This window comes from Lipotes vexillifer, unplaced genomic scaffold (assembly GCF_000442215.2).
Source record: "Lipotes vexillifer unplaced genomic scaffold, Lipotes_vexillifer_v1.1 scaffold830, whole genome shotgun sequence".
Lineage (NCBI taxonomy): Eukaryota > Metazoa > Chordata > Mammalia > Artiodactyla > Lipotidae > Lipotes > Lipotes vexillifer.
The window spans coordinates 709,222-722,234 of NW_006786980.1; the positions used below are offsets into that span (position 1 = coordinate 709,222).

Genomic DNA, 13,013 nt, shown 5'->3' on the forward strand with positions numbered 1-13,013 from the left:
TTAAGCTTTCTGTGTGTTTTTCTCTTGAAAAACTGTCCCCAGCCCACCACCATCTATTCTTGCATCATATACCTGGTGCACACTCCCATTAATCTTTCACTTAGAAGGGGCTCTTGAATGATACTTATGTATGAAATGGGAGCCTTCATTTTCTTCTATGTCATTTTTTACCACGGTAAAACAATAAATTCAAAACAATTCCAATAAACTTCCTTTTATAATACCTAGTAAATTATAAGTCAAAGAGAAACCATGCCTAATTTGAAGCACATCTGACCTATGAGAGAACTGATAGATGCTATAGTGAGGAGTATTTACCGCTTTCCACATTTTGGGTCAATACAATGAAAGAAGCAGCTTTAAAGACTACCTCAATTTCACAATGCAGAAACAGAATAAGGATGCTATCAATTATTTTCTGAAATGAAGGAGCCTAAGATCCTATCAGCTAAGGCCAAGTCTCTATAGAAAAATAAAATGTTTAATCTTTACAACATAAAAGCAATATTTTAAAGGCTTCCATCAAATAAGCCAATTAATATTTATCCTCCAAGAAGATGCTAATCCTGTGGTATAAAAGGGGTTAAGAGACGCTTAAAGAATCTATTTACCTCAGGTCTATTTCTAAAGCACCCTATCATGTTGTTATAGAAACTACTTGTGGCTGAAAATCTCCCATCATGATTATTGCTATAGTAACCACCAAATGACCAGAAGCTAGTTTTTGATCCATTTGCCATCACCCCTCCCAACCCCTCTCCAAGATAGTTTTGCTTCTAAATGCTCCTATATTGCTGGAAACAAAGGAGAAAAAAAAAAGGGTAAACAAATTTAATGGGAAAGAAAAGAAGACACAGAGAGAGAGAGAGAGAGGAATGAGGGCACATTACAAGCAATAAAGAGATCCAAGGTATTTCAGTTTTACTTTGTAGAGAAAAGAAATATAATTAGACAAACAGACAAGCTTTTAAACTGGTGACCAAATCTCTTCATTACCATCTGTTCAGACTCAAAGTGAGTAATAAAAAATTAGATGTAAAATATTGCTATTCTCATATTTTTAAAGCCACCATTGGACATTTTAGAGAATTTCCCAATAGAATATATGCCTTTGCCTGGTGTTGTCTCTCCTAGTTTAAATCAAATTAAATATAAAAGGTAATTTTCTGGGCGATCCCTGGAGGTCCAGTGGTTAGGACTTGGCATTTTCACTGCCATGGCCCAGGTTCAATTCCTGGTCAGGGAACTAAGATCCTGCAAGCCACGTGCCACAACCAAAAAATTTTAAAAATTAAAAATAAATAAATAAAAAAGAGGTAATTTTCTTATAATAGTTTCTTATAAGATATTAAGTCCTAATATGGTGTCATACTGAAAAAGTCTTGTTTTGATAACCATAATCTAATTCATCTCCTTCCCCACAAGGCTGTAATCATTTTTAAAATTCTCATATGATATTAAATTTTGGCACTATTTTTGTGTAAAAATGGCTTACATAAATTAAACCAAACAGACTTATTTCTTTACTTTCTTTATCATACCTCAGACTTTATCTTTTCATGTTGAATTGCCTTGTCTGTTAATAAATAACAAATTAGTTCGTTGGATTTTATGGTTTTTAGTTTTATAATGCTAGCAGACACATACATAAAACTGACTTTGAAACAACTCGAAATCAGATTTTTTTTTTTTTTTTTTTTTTTTGCGGTATGTGGGCCTCTCACTGCTGTGGCCTCTCCCATTGCGGAGCACAGGCTCCAGACGAGTAGGCCCAGCGGCCACGGCCCACGGGCCCAGCCGCTCCACGGCATGCGGGATCTTCCCAGACCGGGGCACGAACCCGTATCCCCTGCATCGGCAGGCGGACTCTCAACCACTGCGCCACCAGGGAAGCCCCAGATTTTTTTGACACAAGGATGATGATGGCAAAAATGTTTAGAACCTCTGTCACCCCCATGAAGATCTTAGAAATATCAAGGGTTGGAGGGACTTGCCAGCAAGATGGTGGAGTAGAAGGACGTGAGCTTACACCTTCTTACAAAAACACCAAAATCACAACTAACTGCTGAACAACCATTGACAAAAAAATGCTGGAACCTACCAAAAAAGATAAAGACAAAGAAGAAGCCACAGCAAGATGGTAGGAGGGGCACAGTCACAATAAAATCAAATCCCATACCTGCCAGATGGGTGACCCACAAACTGGAAAATAATTATAACACAGAAGTTCTCCCATAGGAGTGAAAGTCCTGAGGCCCATGTCAGGCTTCCCAGCGTGGGGGTCTGGCAATGGGAGGAGGAGCTCCCAGAGAATCCGGCTCTGAAGGCCAGTGGGGTTTGATCACAGGAAGTCCACAGGACTGGGGGAAAGAGAAACTCCACTCATGGAGGGTGCACACAAGGTCTCATGCACACCAGGATCCAGGGAAAAAAGCAATGACATCATAAGAGCCTGGGCCACACCTACCTGATATTATTGGAGGGTCTCCTGTGGAGGTGGGGCGTGGCTATGGCTCACTGCAGGGACAAAGATACTAGCAGCAACAGTTCTGGGAGTACTCTCAGACATGAGCCCTCCCGGAGGCTGCCATTAGCCCCACCTTACAGCCTGTAGGCTCCAGTGCTGGGTTGCCTCAGGCCAAACAACCAACAGGGCGGAACACCCACCTGCCCATCAGCAGACAGGCTGCTTAAAGTCTTCTTGAGTACAGCCCTGCTTACCAGAGGAACAAGACCCAGCTCCACCCACCAGCGGGCAGGAAGCAGTAACTTGAACTGGGAAGCCTGCATAAGCCTCTCAGGCAGCCTCATCCACCAGAGGGCAGACAGCCAAAGCAAGAAGAAATAAAATCCTGCAGCCTGCAGAACAGAAACCACAATCACAGAAAGTAAGAGAAAATGAGACGGCAGAGGAATATGTTCCAGATGAAGGAACGAGATAAAACCCCAGAAGAACAACCAAGTGAACTGGAGATAGACAATCTACTGGGAAAAGAATTCAGAGTAATAATAGTGAAAATGATCCAAGATCTCAGAAAAAGAATGGAGGAACATAAGGAGAAGATATGAGAAATATTTAACAAAGACCTAGAAGAACTGAAGAACAGAGATGAACAATACAATAACTGAAATGAAAAATACACTAGAAGTAATCAGTAGCAGAGTAACTGAGGAAGAATAATGGATAAGTAAGCTGGAAGACAAAATGGTGGAAATCAATGCTGCAGAACAGAATAAAGATAAAAGAATGAAAAGAAGGCAGTCGAAGACCTCTGGGACAACATTAAATACACCAACATTCACATTATAGGGGTCTCAGAGGGAGAAGAGAGAGAGAAAGAAACTGAGAAAATATTTGAAGAGACAATAGCTGAAAACTTCCCTAACATGGAAAAAGAAACAGTCAACCAAATCCAGGGAGCACAGAGAGTCCCAGGCAGGATAAACCCAAGGAGGAACACACTGAGACACATAGTAATCAAATTGACTAAAGTTAAAAACAAAGAAAAATTATTAAATGCAACAAGGGAAAAGCAACAAAAAACGTACAAGGGAACTCCCATGAGGTTATCAGCTGATTTCTCAGCAAAAACTCTGCAGGCCAGAAGGGAGTGGCACAATATATTTAAAGAGAAGAAAAGGAAGAACTTACAACCAAGAATACTCTACCCAGCAAGGCTCTCATTCAGATTTGACAGAGAAATCAAAAGCTTTACAGACAAGCAAAAGCTAAGAGAATGCAGCACCACTAGACCACCTTTGCAACAAATGCTTAAGGAACTTCTCCAAGTCGAAAAGAAAAGGCCACTACTAGATACAAGAAAATTATGAGTGGAATAGCTTACTGGTAAAGGCAAGCATAAAGTAAAGGTAGAAATCTTCTGCACATAAATATGATATCAAAACCAGCAATTGTGAGAAAAGGAGAGCATGAAAGCAGTCTATTGGAAATGCATTTGAAATTAAAAGACCAGCAACTTAAAACAATCCTGTTTATCTATAGATTGCTATATCAAAACCTCATGGTAACCACAAACTGAAAATCTACAGTAGATACACACACACACAAAAGGAATCCAAGCACAACACTACAGTTAGTCATCAATTCACAAGAGAAGAGAACACAACAGAAAGGGAAGAACAAAGACCTATGAAAACAAATCCAAAACAATTAAGAAAATGTCAATAGGAGCATACATATCGATAATTACCTTAAATGTAAATGGATTAAATGCTCCAAACAAAAGACATAGACTGGCTGAATGGATACAAAAACAAGACCCGTATATATGCTGTCTACAAGAGACCCACTTCAGATCTATGGACATGTACAGACTGAAAGTGAGGAGATGGAGAAAGGTATTCCATCCAAGTGGAAATCAAAAGAAAGCTAGAGTAGCAATACTCATACCTGATAAAATAGACTTTAAAATAAAGAGTTTTGCAAGAGACAAGGAAGGACACTATATAATGATCAAGGGAACAATCCAAGAAGATATAAAAACTGTAAATATATATGCACCCGACATATGAGCACCGCAATATATAAGGCAAATACTAATAGCCATAAAAGGAGAAATCGACAGTAACACAATAATAGTGTTACTAGTGTTACACCCTGCTTTCATAAATAGATCATCCAGACAGAAAATCAATAAGGAAACACAGGCTTTAAATGACACATTAGACCAGATAGACTCAATTGATATTTATAGAGCATTCCATCCAAAAGCAGCAGAATACACATTCTTCTCAAGTGCACATGGAACATTCTCCAGATCACATCCTGGGCCACAAAGTGAGCTTCAGTAAATTTAAGAAAATTGAAATCATATCAAGCGTCTTTTCTGACCACAACGCTGTGAGATTAGAAATTAACTACAAGAAAAAAAACTGTAAAAAACAAAACACATGGAGGCTAAACAATATTCTACTAAATAACCAATGGATCACTGACAAAATCAAAGAGGGAATCCAAAAATACCTAGAGATAAATGAAAATGAAAATACAATGATACAGAACTTATGAGGCTTAGCAAAAGCAGTTCTAAGAGGGAATTTTATAGCAATACAATCTTACATCAGGAAACAAGAAGAATCACAAATAAACAACCTAACTTTACACCTAAAGCAACTAAAGAAAGAAGAACAAACAAAACCCGAAGTTAGTAGAAGGAGAAAAATCTTAAAGATCAGAGCAGAAATAAATGAAATAGAAATGAAGAAAACAATACAAACATCAATGAAACTAAAAGCTGGCTCTTTGAAAGGATAAACAAAATTGATAAACCTTTAGCCAGACTCATCAAGAAAAAAAAGGAGAGGACTTAGATCAATAAAATTACAAATGAAAAAGAAGTTACAGCTGACACCACAGAAATACAAAGGATCATAAGGGATTACTACAAGCAACTATATGCCAATGAAATGGACAACCTAGAAGAAATGGACAAATTCTTAGAAAGGTACAATCTCCCAAGACAGAACCAGGAAGAAAGGAAATATGAACAGACCAATCACAAGTACTGAAATTGAAACTGTGATTTTAAAATTCCCAACAAACAAAAATCTAGGACCAGATGGCTTCAGAGGTGAATTCTATCAATCATTTAAAGAAGAATTAACACCTATCCTTCTGAAACTATTCTAAAAAATTGCAGAGGAAGGGATATTCTCAAACTCATTCTATGATGCCACCATCACCCTGATACCAAAATCAGACAAAGATATCACAATAAAAGAAAATTACAGGTCAATATCACTGATGAACATGGATGCAAAAATCCTCAACAAAATACTGGCAATCTGAATCCAACAATACATTAAAAGGATCATGCACCATGATCAAGTGGGATTTATCCCAGAGATCCCAGAGATGCATTTTTCAATATCTGCAAATCATTCAGTGTGATACACCACATCAACAAACTGAAAAATAAAAAACATATGATCATTTCAATAGATGCAGAAAAAGCTTTTGACAAAATTCAACACCCATTTATGATAAAAAAAAAAAAAACTCTCCAGAACTTGAGCATAGAGGGAAACTACCTCAACATAATAAAGGCCATATATGACAAATCTACAGATAACATCATACTCAATGGTGAAAAGCTGAAAACATTTTCTCTCAGATCAGGAACAAGACAAGGATGTCCACTCTCACCACTTTTATACAACATAGTTTTGGAAGTCCTAGCCACAGCAACGAGAGAAGAAAAAGAAATAAAAGGAATCCAAATTGGAAAAGAAGTAAAATAGTCACTGCAGATGACATGATACTATACATAGAAAATCCTAAAGATGCTACCAGAAAACTACTAGAGCTCATCAATGAATTCAGTAAAGCTTCAGGTTACAAAATGAATACACAGATCAGTTGCACTTCTATACACTAACAATGAAATATAAGAAAGAGAAATTAAAGAAACAAACCCATCTACCATCACAACAAAAAGAATAAATTACCGAGGAATAAACCTACCTAGGGAGACAAAAGACCCATACTCTGAAAACTATAAGATACTGATGAAAGAAATCAAAGATGACACAGACAAATGAAAAGATATACTATGTTTGTGGATTGGAAGAATCAATACCGTCAAAATGACGACATTACCCAAGGCAATCTACAGATTCAGTGCAATCCCTATCAAATTACCAATGGCATTTTTCACAGAAGTAGAACAAAAAAATCTTAAAATTTGTATGGAAACACAAAAGATCCCAAATAGCCAAAGCAATCTTGAGAAAGAAAAACTGAGCTGGAGGAATCAGGCTCCCTGACTTCAGACTATACTACAAAGCTACAGTCATCAAAACAGTATGGTACTGGCCCAAAGACAGAAATATAGATCAACGGAGCAGCATAGAAAGCCCAGAAATAAACCCACACACCTGTGGTCAAGTAACCTATGATAAGAGGCAAGACTATAAAATGGAGGAAAGACAGTCTCTTCAATAAATGGTGCTGGGAAAGCTGGACAGCTACATGTAAAAAAAAATGAAATTAGAACATTCTTTAACACCATATACACACACATAAAAAAAAAGATCAAAATGGATTAAAGACCTAAATGTATGACTGGATGCTATAAAGCTCATAGAAGAAAACGTAGGCAGAACACTCTCTGACATAAATCACAGCAAGGTCTTTTTTGAGCTGTTTCCTAGAGTAATGGAAATAAAAACAAAAATAAACAAATCAGACCTAATTAAACTCAAAAACTTTTGCAACAGCCAAGGAAACCATAAAGAAAACATAAAGACAACCCACAGAATTGGAGTAAATATTTGCAAACGATGCGACCCACAAGGGATCAGTCTCCAATATTTACAAACAGCTCATGCAGCTCAATATCAAGAAAACAAATAACCCAATCAACAAATGGGCAGAATATCTAAGCAGACATTTCTCCCAAGAAGACATACAGATGGCCGAGATGAACATGAAAAGATGCTCAACATCATTAATTATTAGAGAAATGCAAATCAAAACTACAATGAGATATCACCTCATACTGGTCAGAATGGCCATCACCAAAAAAATCTATAAACAATAAATGCTGGATAAGGTGTTGAGAAAAGGGAATCCTCCTACATTGTTGGTGGAAATGTAAATTGTTTCAACCACTGTGGAGAACAGTATGGAGGTTCCTTAAAAAAATAAAAATAGAACTTTCATATGTCCAGCAATCCCACTCCTGGGTGATATATCTGGAGAAAAACATGGTTCAAAAGGATACATGCACCCCAATGTTCATTGCAGCACTGTTTACAACAGCCAAGGACATGGAATCAACCTAAATGTCCACCTACAGATGAATGGATAAAGAAGATGTGGTACATATAAACAATGGAATATTACTCAGCCATTAAAACGAATGAAATAATGCCAGTTGCAGCAACATGGATGGACCTCAAGATTATCATACTAAGTGAAGTAAGTCAGACAGAGAAAGACAAATATATATGATATTGCTTATATGCTTATATGCAAAATCTAAAAAAAATAATATGAATGAACTTACTTACAAAATGGAAACAGACTCACAGACTTAGAGAATTAACTTCTCTAATGTGTCAAATAGTGCATGACACACAGACGCACAGGAAATACTTAATACCACTTTGTATGTGTGACTAGTTTGGTTATTCTGATTGAGCCAATTAGGTACAAAATGCTTTTCTGTGATTACTCAAACCAGCTGGAAACACCATACTCACTGTGATCATAGTGCATTTATCTTTCTTATCTAGTCCTGAATCACATTCTTCTTACATCTGAACACATAATTAAATCAACTTGTTTTTTCTGATTATTAAGCTCCCACTGAGTGTCTAACAATTTTAAGGGACAGCTGCCTTTTCTCAATGTTCACTTCTGCCCAAGACAGAAGAGCTGGCACAATCTTGGCACACTTGTCCTGCCAATGTAAACAACTAAAAAAAGTAAGAATATATGAGGTAACTATTTTCAAGCATTGAACATAGTGCAGAACTATGATTTGTGTTAGAAATCAAATAAAGACGCCTAGGGCTTTCTGGGCATGGAATGACTTTAATGCTGAGAGGAGTACAATCAGAGAATCAGCAGTGTTTCTGAGCTCAGGAGGATAAGACCAAGTCATAGGGCTGGAGAAGCAATTACAGTTTGCAGGTCAGAGCACCAGAGAACAAAGAGACACTCTTATGCAGACCCAAAAGATTCATTATTCATCATGGGTTGTTGGGAAGCTTACCAGATATCATCTGCTGAGAGACTGAGATAAATTAACATACCAAAATATAGACAGTTGGAGTTCTAGCTCAGCCAGAGTGGAGAGACTTCACCAGACATCTCAAGCATTGAGAAGCCAGAAAAGCCTCAGTTTGGGAGTAAAGACCACACCATTGAAAAAGCAAGATGCTATAAGTTCAAAGCCAAAACATAACAACTCAAAGAAAAAATAAAACCAAGACTTATAAGGAAAAAACTAACTGCCTGACAGAACAAAATTCCAGATCCTTTAAAGGAAGCTCACATAATCAGGAACCCCTAGAATTATCATCTGACCATCCAGCATATAATAAAAAATTAGTAGACATGTGAGAAGTAGAAAAGTGTGACTTATAGCCAATGAAAAACTAGTCAACAAAAATAGATATTGAGATGAAACAATTGTTGAAATTAGTAGACAATAACTTAATACTTTAAAGGACTTAAAGAAAGGATATATAGATAGCAAATAAGATCATGCAAGTACCTTCAACATCTTTCATCATTATAAAAATGCAAATTAAAATCTCAGTGAGTTATCATTACATGCCTATCAGAATAGCTAAAATTAAAATAGTGACAACAGCAAACGCTGGTGAAAGTGTGGAGAACCTGAATCACTTATATATACATTGCTGGTAGGAATGTAAAATGGTACAGCCACTCTGGAATATAGGCAGTTTTTTATAAAAACTAAGCATGCAAGTATCATACACCCAGCAGCTATGCTCTTGTTCATTTATCCCAGAGAAATAAAAATTCACTCCACATGGAAAGTTGTACACATTCGTTCATATCATCTCTATTCATAATAGCCCCAGACTGGAAATAACACAAATGTCCTTCAATGAGTGAATGCCTAGACAAACTGTGGTATATCCATATCATGTAACACTACTCAGGAACAAAAAGGAATAAACTATTGACACATGCAACAACCTGGATGAATCTCAAGTGAATAATGTTTACTTATAAAATCCAGTTCCCAAAGATTACACATTATAGGATTGCATTTATGTGACATTCTCAAAATATTTTATAACCAGAGAACAGATCAGTGGTTGACAGGAGTTGGGGATGGCAGGGGAAGAAGGTTGTGGGAGGGAGGTGGGTATGGATGTAAAAGAGCAGCATGAGGGATATGTGTGGCGATAGAACTGTTCTATATCTGAACTGTAGTGGTGGGCACAAAAAACTACACATATGATAAAATTGCATATGATAGAACTAAACACACACATTTCACATCCAAGTAAGTACAAGTAAAAAGGAGGAAAAAGGAATAAGATCGGTGGATTGTATCAATGTCAGTATCTTTATTCTGATATTGTACTATATAGTCTGTAAGATGTTACCACTGGGGAAACTGAGTAAGGGGTACAAGGGATCTCCCTGGATCATTTCTTACAATTTCATGTGAGACTACAATTACCTAACAATTAAAGTGTATTTTTAAAAAAAGTTAATGAATACACAAAAAAGTATACATAAATGTGTAAACTGAAACAAAATCCATTAAAAATACATTTTACCAGGTTACTGAAAAAGGTACCTACGTGAGGCTTCCGGGAAGATGGTGGAAGAGTAAGAAACGTAGATCACCTTCCTCCCCACAGATACACCAGAAATACATCTACACGGAGAACAACTCCTACAGAACACCTACTGAATGCTGGCAGAAGACCTCAGACCTCCCAAAAGGCAAGAAACTCCCCACGTACCTGGGTAGGGCAAAAGAAAAAAGAAAAAACAGAGACAAAAGGATAGGGATGGTACCTGCACCAGTGGGAGGGAGCCGTGAAGGAGGAAAAGTTTCCACACACTAGGAAGCCCCTTCGCGGGCGGAGACTGCAGCTGTTGGAGGGGGAAAGCTGTGGGGCCGCGGGGCCGCGGAGGAGGGCGCAGCAACAGGGGTGCGGAGGGAAAACGGAGAGATTCCCGCACAGAGGATCAGGGCCGACCGGCACTCACCAGCCCGAGAGGCTTGTGTGCTCACCCGCCGGGGCGGGCGGGGCTGGGAGCTGAGGCTTGGGCTTCGGTCGGAGCCCAGGGAGAGGACTGGGGTTGGCGGTGTGAGCACAGCCTGCAGGGGGTTGGTGCGCCACGGCTGGCCGGGAGGGAGTCCGGGGAAGAGTCTGGACCTGCCGAAGAGGCAAGAGACCATCTTCTTCCCTCTTTGTTTCCTGGTGCGCGAGGAGAGGGGATTAAGAGCGCTGCTTAAAGGAGCTCGAGAGACAGGCGCGAGCCGCGGCTAAAAGCGCGGACCCCAGAGACAGGCATGAGACGCTAAGGCTGTTGCTGCCGCCACCAAGAAGCCTGTGTGCAAGCACAGGTCACTATCCACACCCCCCTTACAGGGAGCCTGTGCAGCCCGCCACTGCCAGGGTCCCGGGATCCAGGGACAACTCACCCGGGAGAACGCACGGCGCGCCTCAGACTGGTGCAACATCACACCGGCCTCTGCCGCTGCAGGGCCGCTCCGCACTCCGTGCCCCTCCCTCCCCCCGGCCTGAGTGAGCCAGAGCCCCTGTATCAGCAGCTCCTTTAACCCCGTCCTGTCTGAGCGAAGAACAGACGCCCTCCGGCGACCTACACGCAGAGGCAGGGCCAAATCCAAAGCTGAGCCCCTGGGAGCTGTGAGAACAAAGAAGAGAAAGGGAAATCTCTCCCAGCAGCCTCAGAAGCAGCAGATTAAAGCTCCACAATCAACTTGATGTACCCTGCATCTGTGGAATACATTAATAGATAACAAATCATCCGAAATTAAGGAGCCCTGTGGATGAAAAGCTCTTGGTGCTGCAGCCAGGGAGTCAGTGCTGTGCCTCTGAGGTGGGAGAGCCAACTTCAGGACACTGGTCCACAAGAGACCTCCCAGCTCCACATAACATCAAACGGCAAAAATCTCCCAGAGATCTCCATCTCAACACCAGTACCCAGCTTCAATCAAAGACCAGCAAGCTACAGTGCTGGGCATACTATGCCAAACAACTAGCAAGACAGGAACACAGCCCCACCCATTAGCAGAGGCTGCATAAAACCATAAGTCCACAGACACCCCAAAACACACCACCAGACGTGGACCTGCCCACCGGAAAGACAAGATCCAGCCTCATCCACCAGAACACAGGCACTAGTCCCCTCCACCAGGAAGCCTACACAACCCCCTGAACTAACCTTAGCCACTGTGGACAGACACCAAAAACAATGGGAACTACGAACCTGCAGCCTGCAAAAAGGAGACCCCAAACACAGTAAGATAAGCAAAATGAGAAGACAGAAAAACACACAGCAGATGAAGGAGCAAGATAAAAACCCACCAGACCTAACAAATGAAGAGGAAATAGGCAGTCTACCTAAAAAAGAATTCAGAATAATGATAGTAAAGATGATCCAAAATCTTGGAAATAGAATAGACAAAATGCAAGAAACATTTAACAAGGACCTAGAAGAACTAAAGATGAAACAAACAATGATGAACAACACAATAAATGAAATGAAAAATACTCTAGATGGGATCAATAGCAGAATAACTGAGGCAGACAAATGGATAAGTGACCTGGAAGATAAAATAGTAGAAATAACTACTGCAGAGCAGAATAAAGAAAAAAGAATGAAAACAACTGAGGACATTCTCAGAGACCTCTGGGACAACATTAAAAGTACCAACATTCGAATTATAGGGGTTCCAGAAGAAGAAGAGAAAAAGAAAGGGACTGAGAAAATATCTGAAGAGATTATAGTTGAAAACTTCGCTAATATGGGAGAGGAAATAGTTAAGTCCAGGAAGCACAGAGAGTCCCATACAGGATAAATCCAAGGAGAAATACGCCAAGACACATATTAATCAAACTGTCATAAATTAAATACAAAGAAAACATATTAAAAGCAGCAAGGGAAAAACAACAAATAACACACAAGGGAATCCCCGTAAGGTTAACAGCTGATCTTTCAGCAGAAACTCTGCAAGCCAGAAGGGACTGGCAGGGCACATTTAAAGAGATGAAGGAGAAAAACCTGCAACCAAGATTACCCAGCAAGGATCTCATTCAGATTTGATGGAGAAATTAAAACCTCTACAGACAAGCAAAAGCTGAGAGAGTTCAGCACCACCAAACCAGCTCTACAACAACAGCTAAAGGAACTTTTCTAGGCAAGAAACACAACAGAAGGAAAAGACCTACAATAACGAACGCAAAACAATGAAGAAAATGGGACTAGGAACATACATATTGATAATTACCTTAAATGTAAATGG

General features: G+C 39.5%; 1 non-coding gene across 1 annotated transcript; it reads left to right on the forward strand.

Moving 5' to 3' along the window:
• Nucleotides 1–1,174: 1,174 nt before the first annotated feature.
• On the forward strand, nt 1,175–1,246 carry TRNAE-UUC (transfer RNA glutamic acid (anticodon UUC)). Its single transcript has one exon. It is a non-coding gene; the product is annotated as a tRNA-Glu (tRNA).
• The last annotated feature ends 11,767 nt before the right edge of the window (nt 1,247–13,013 follow it).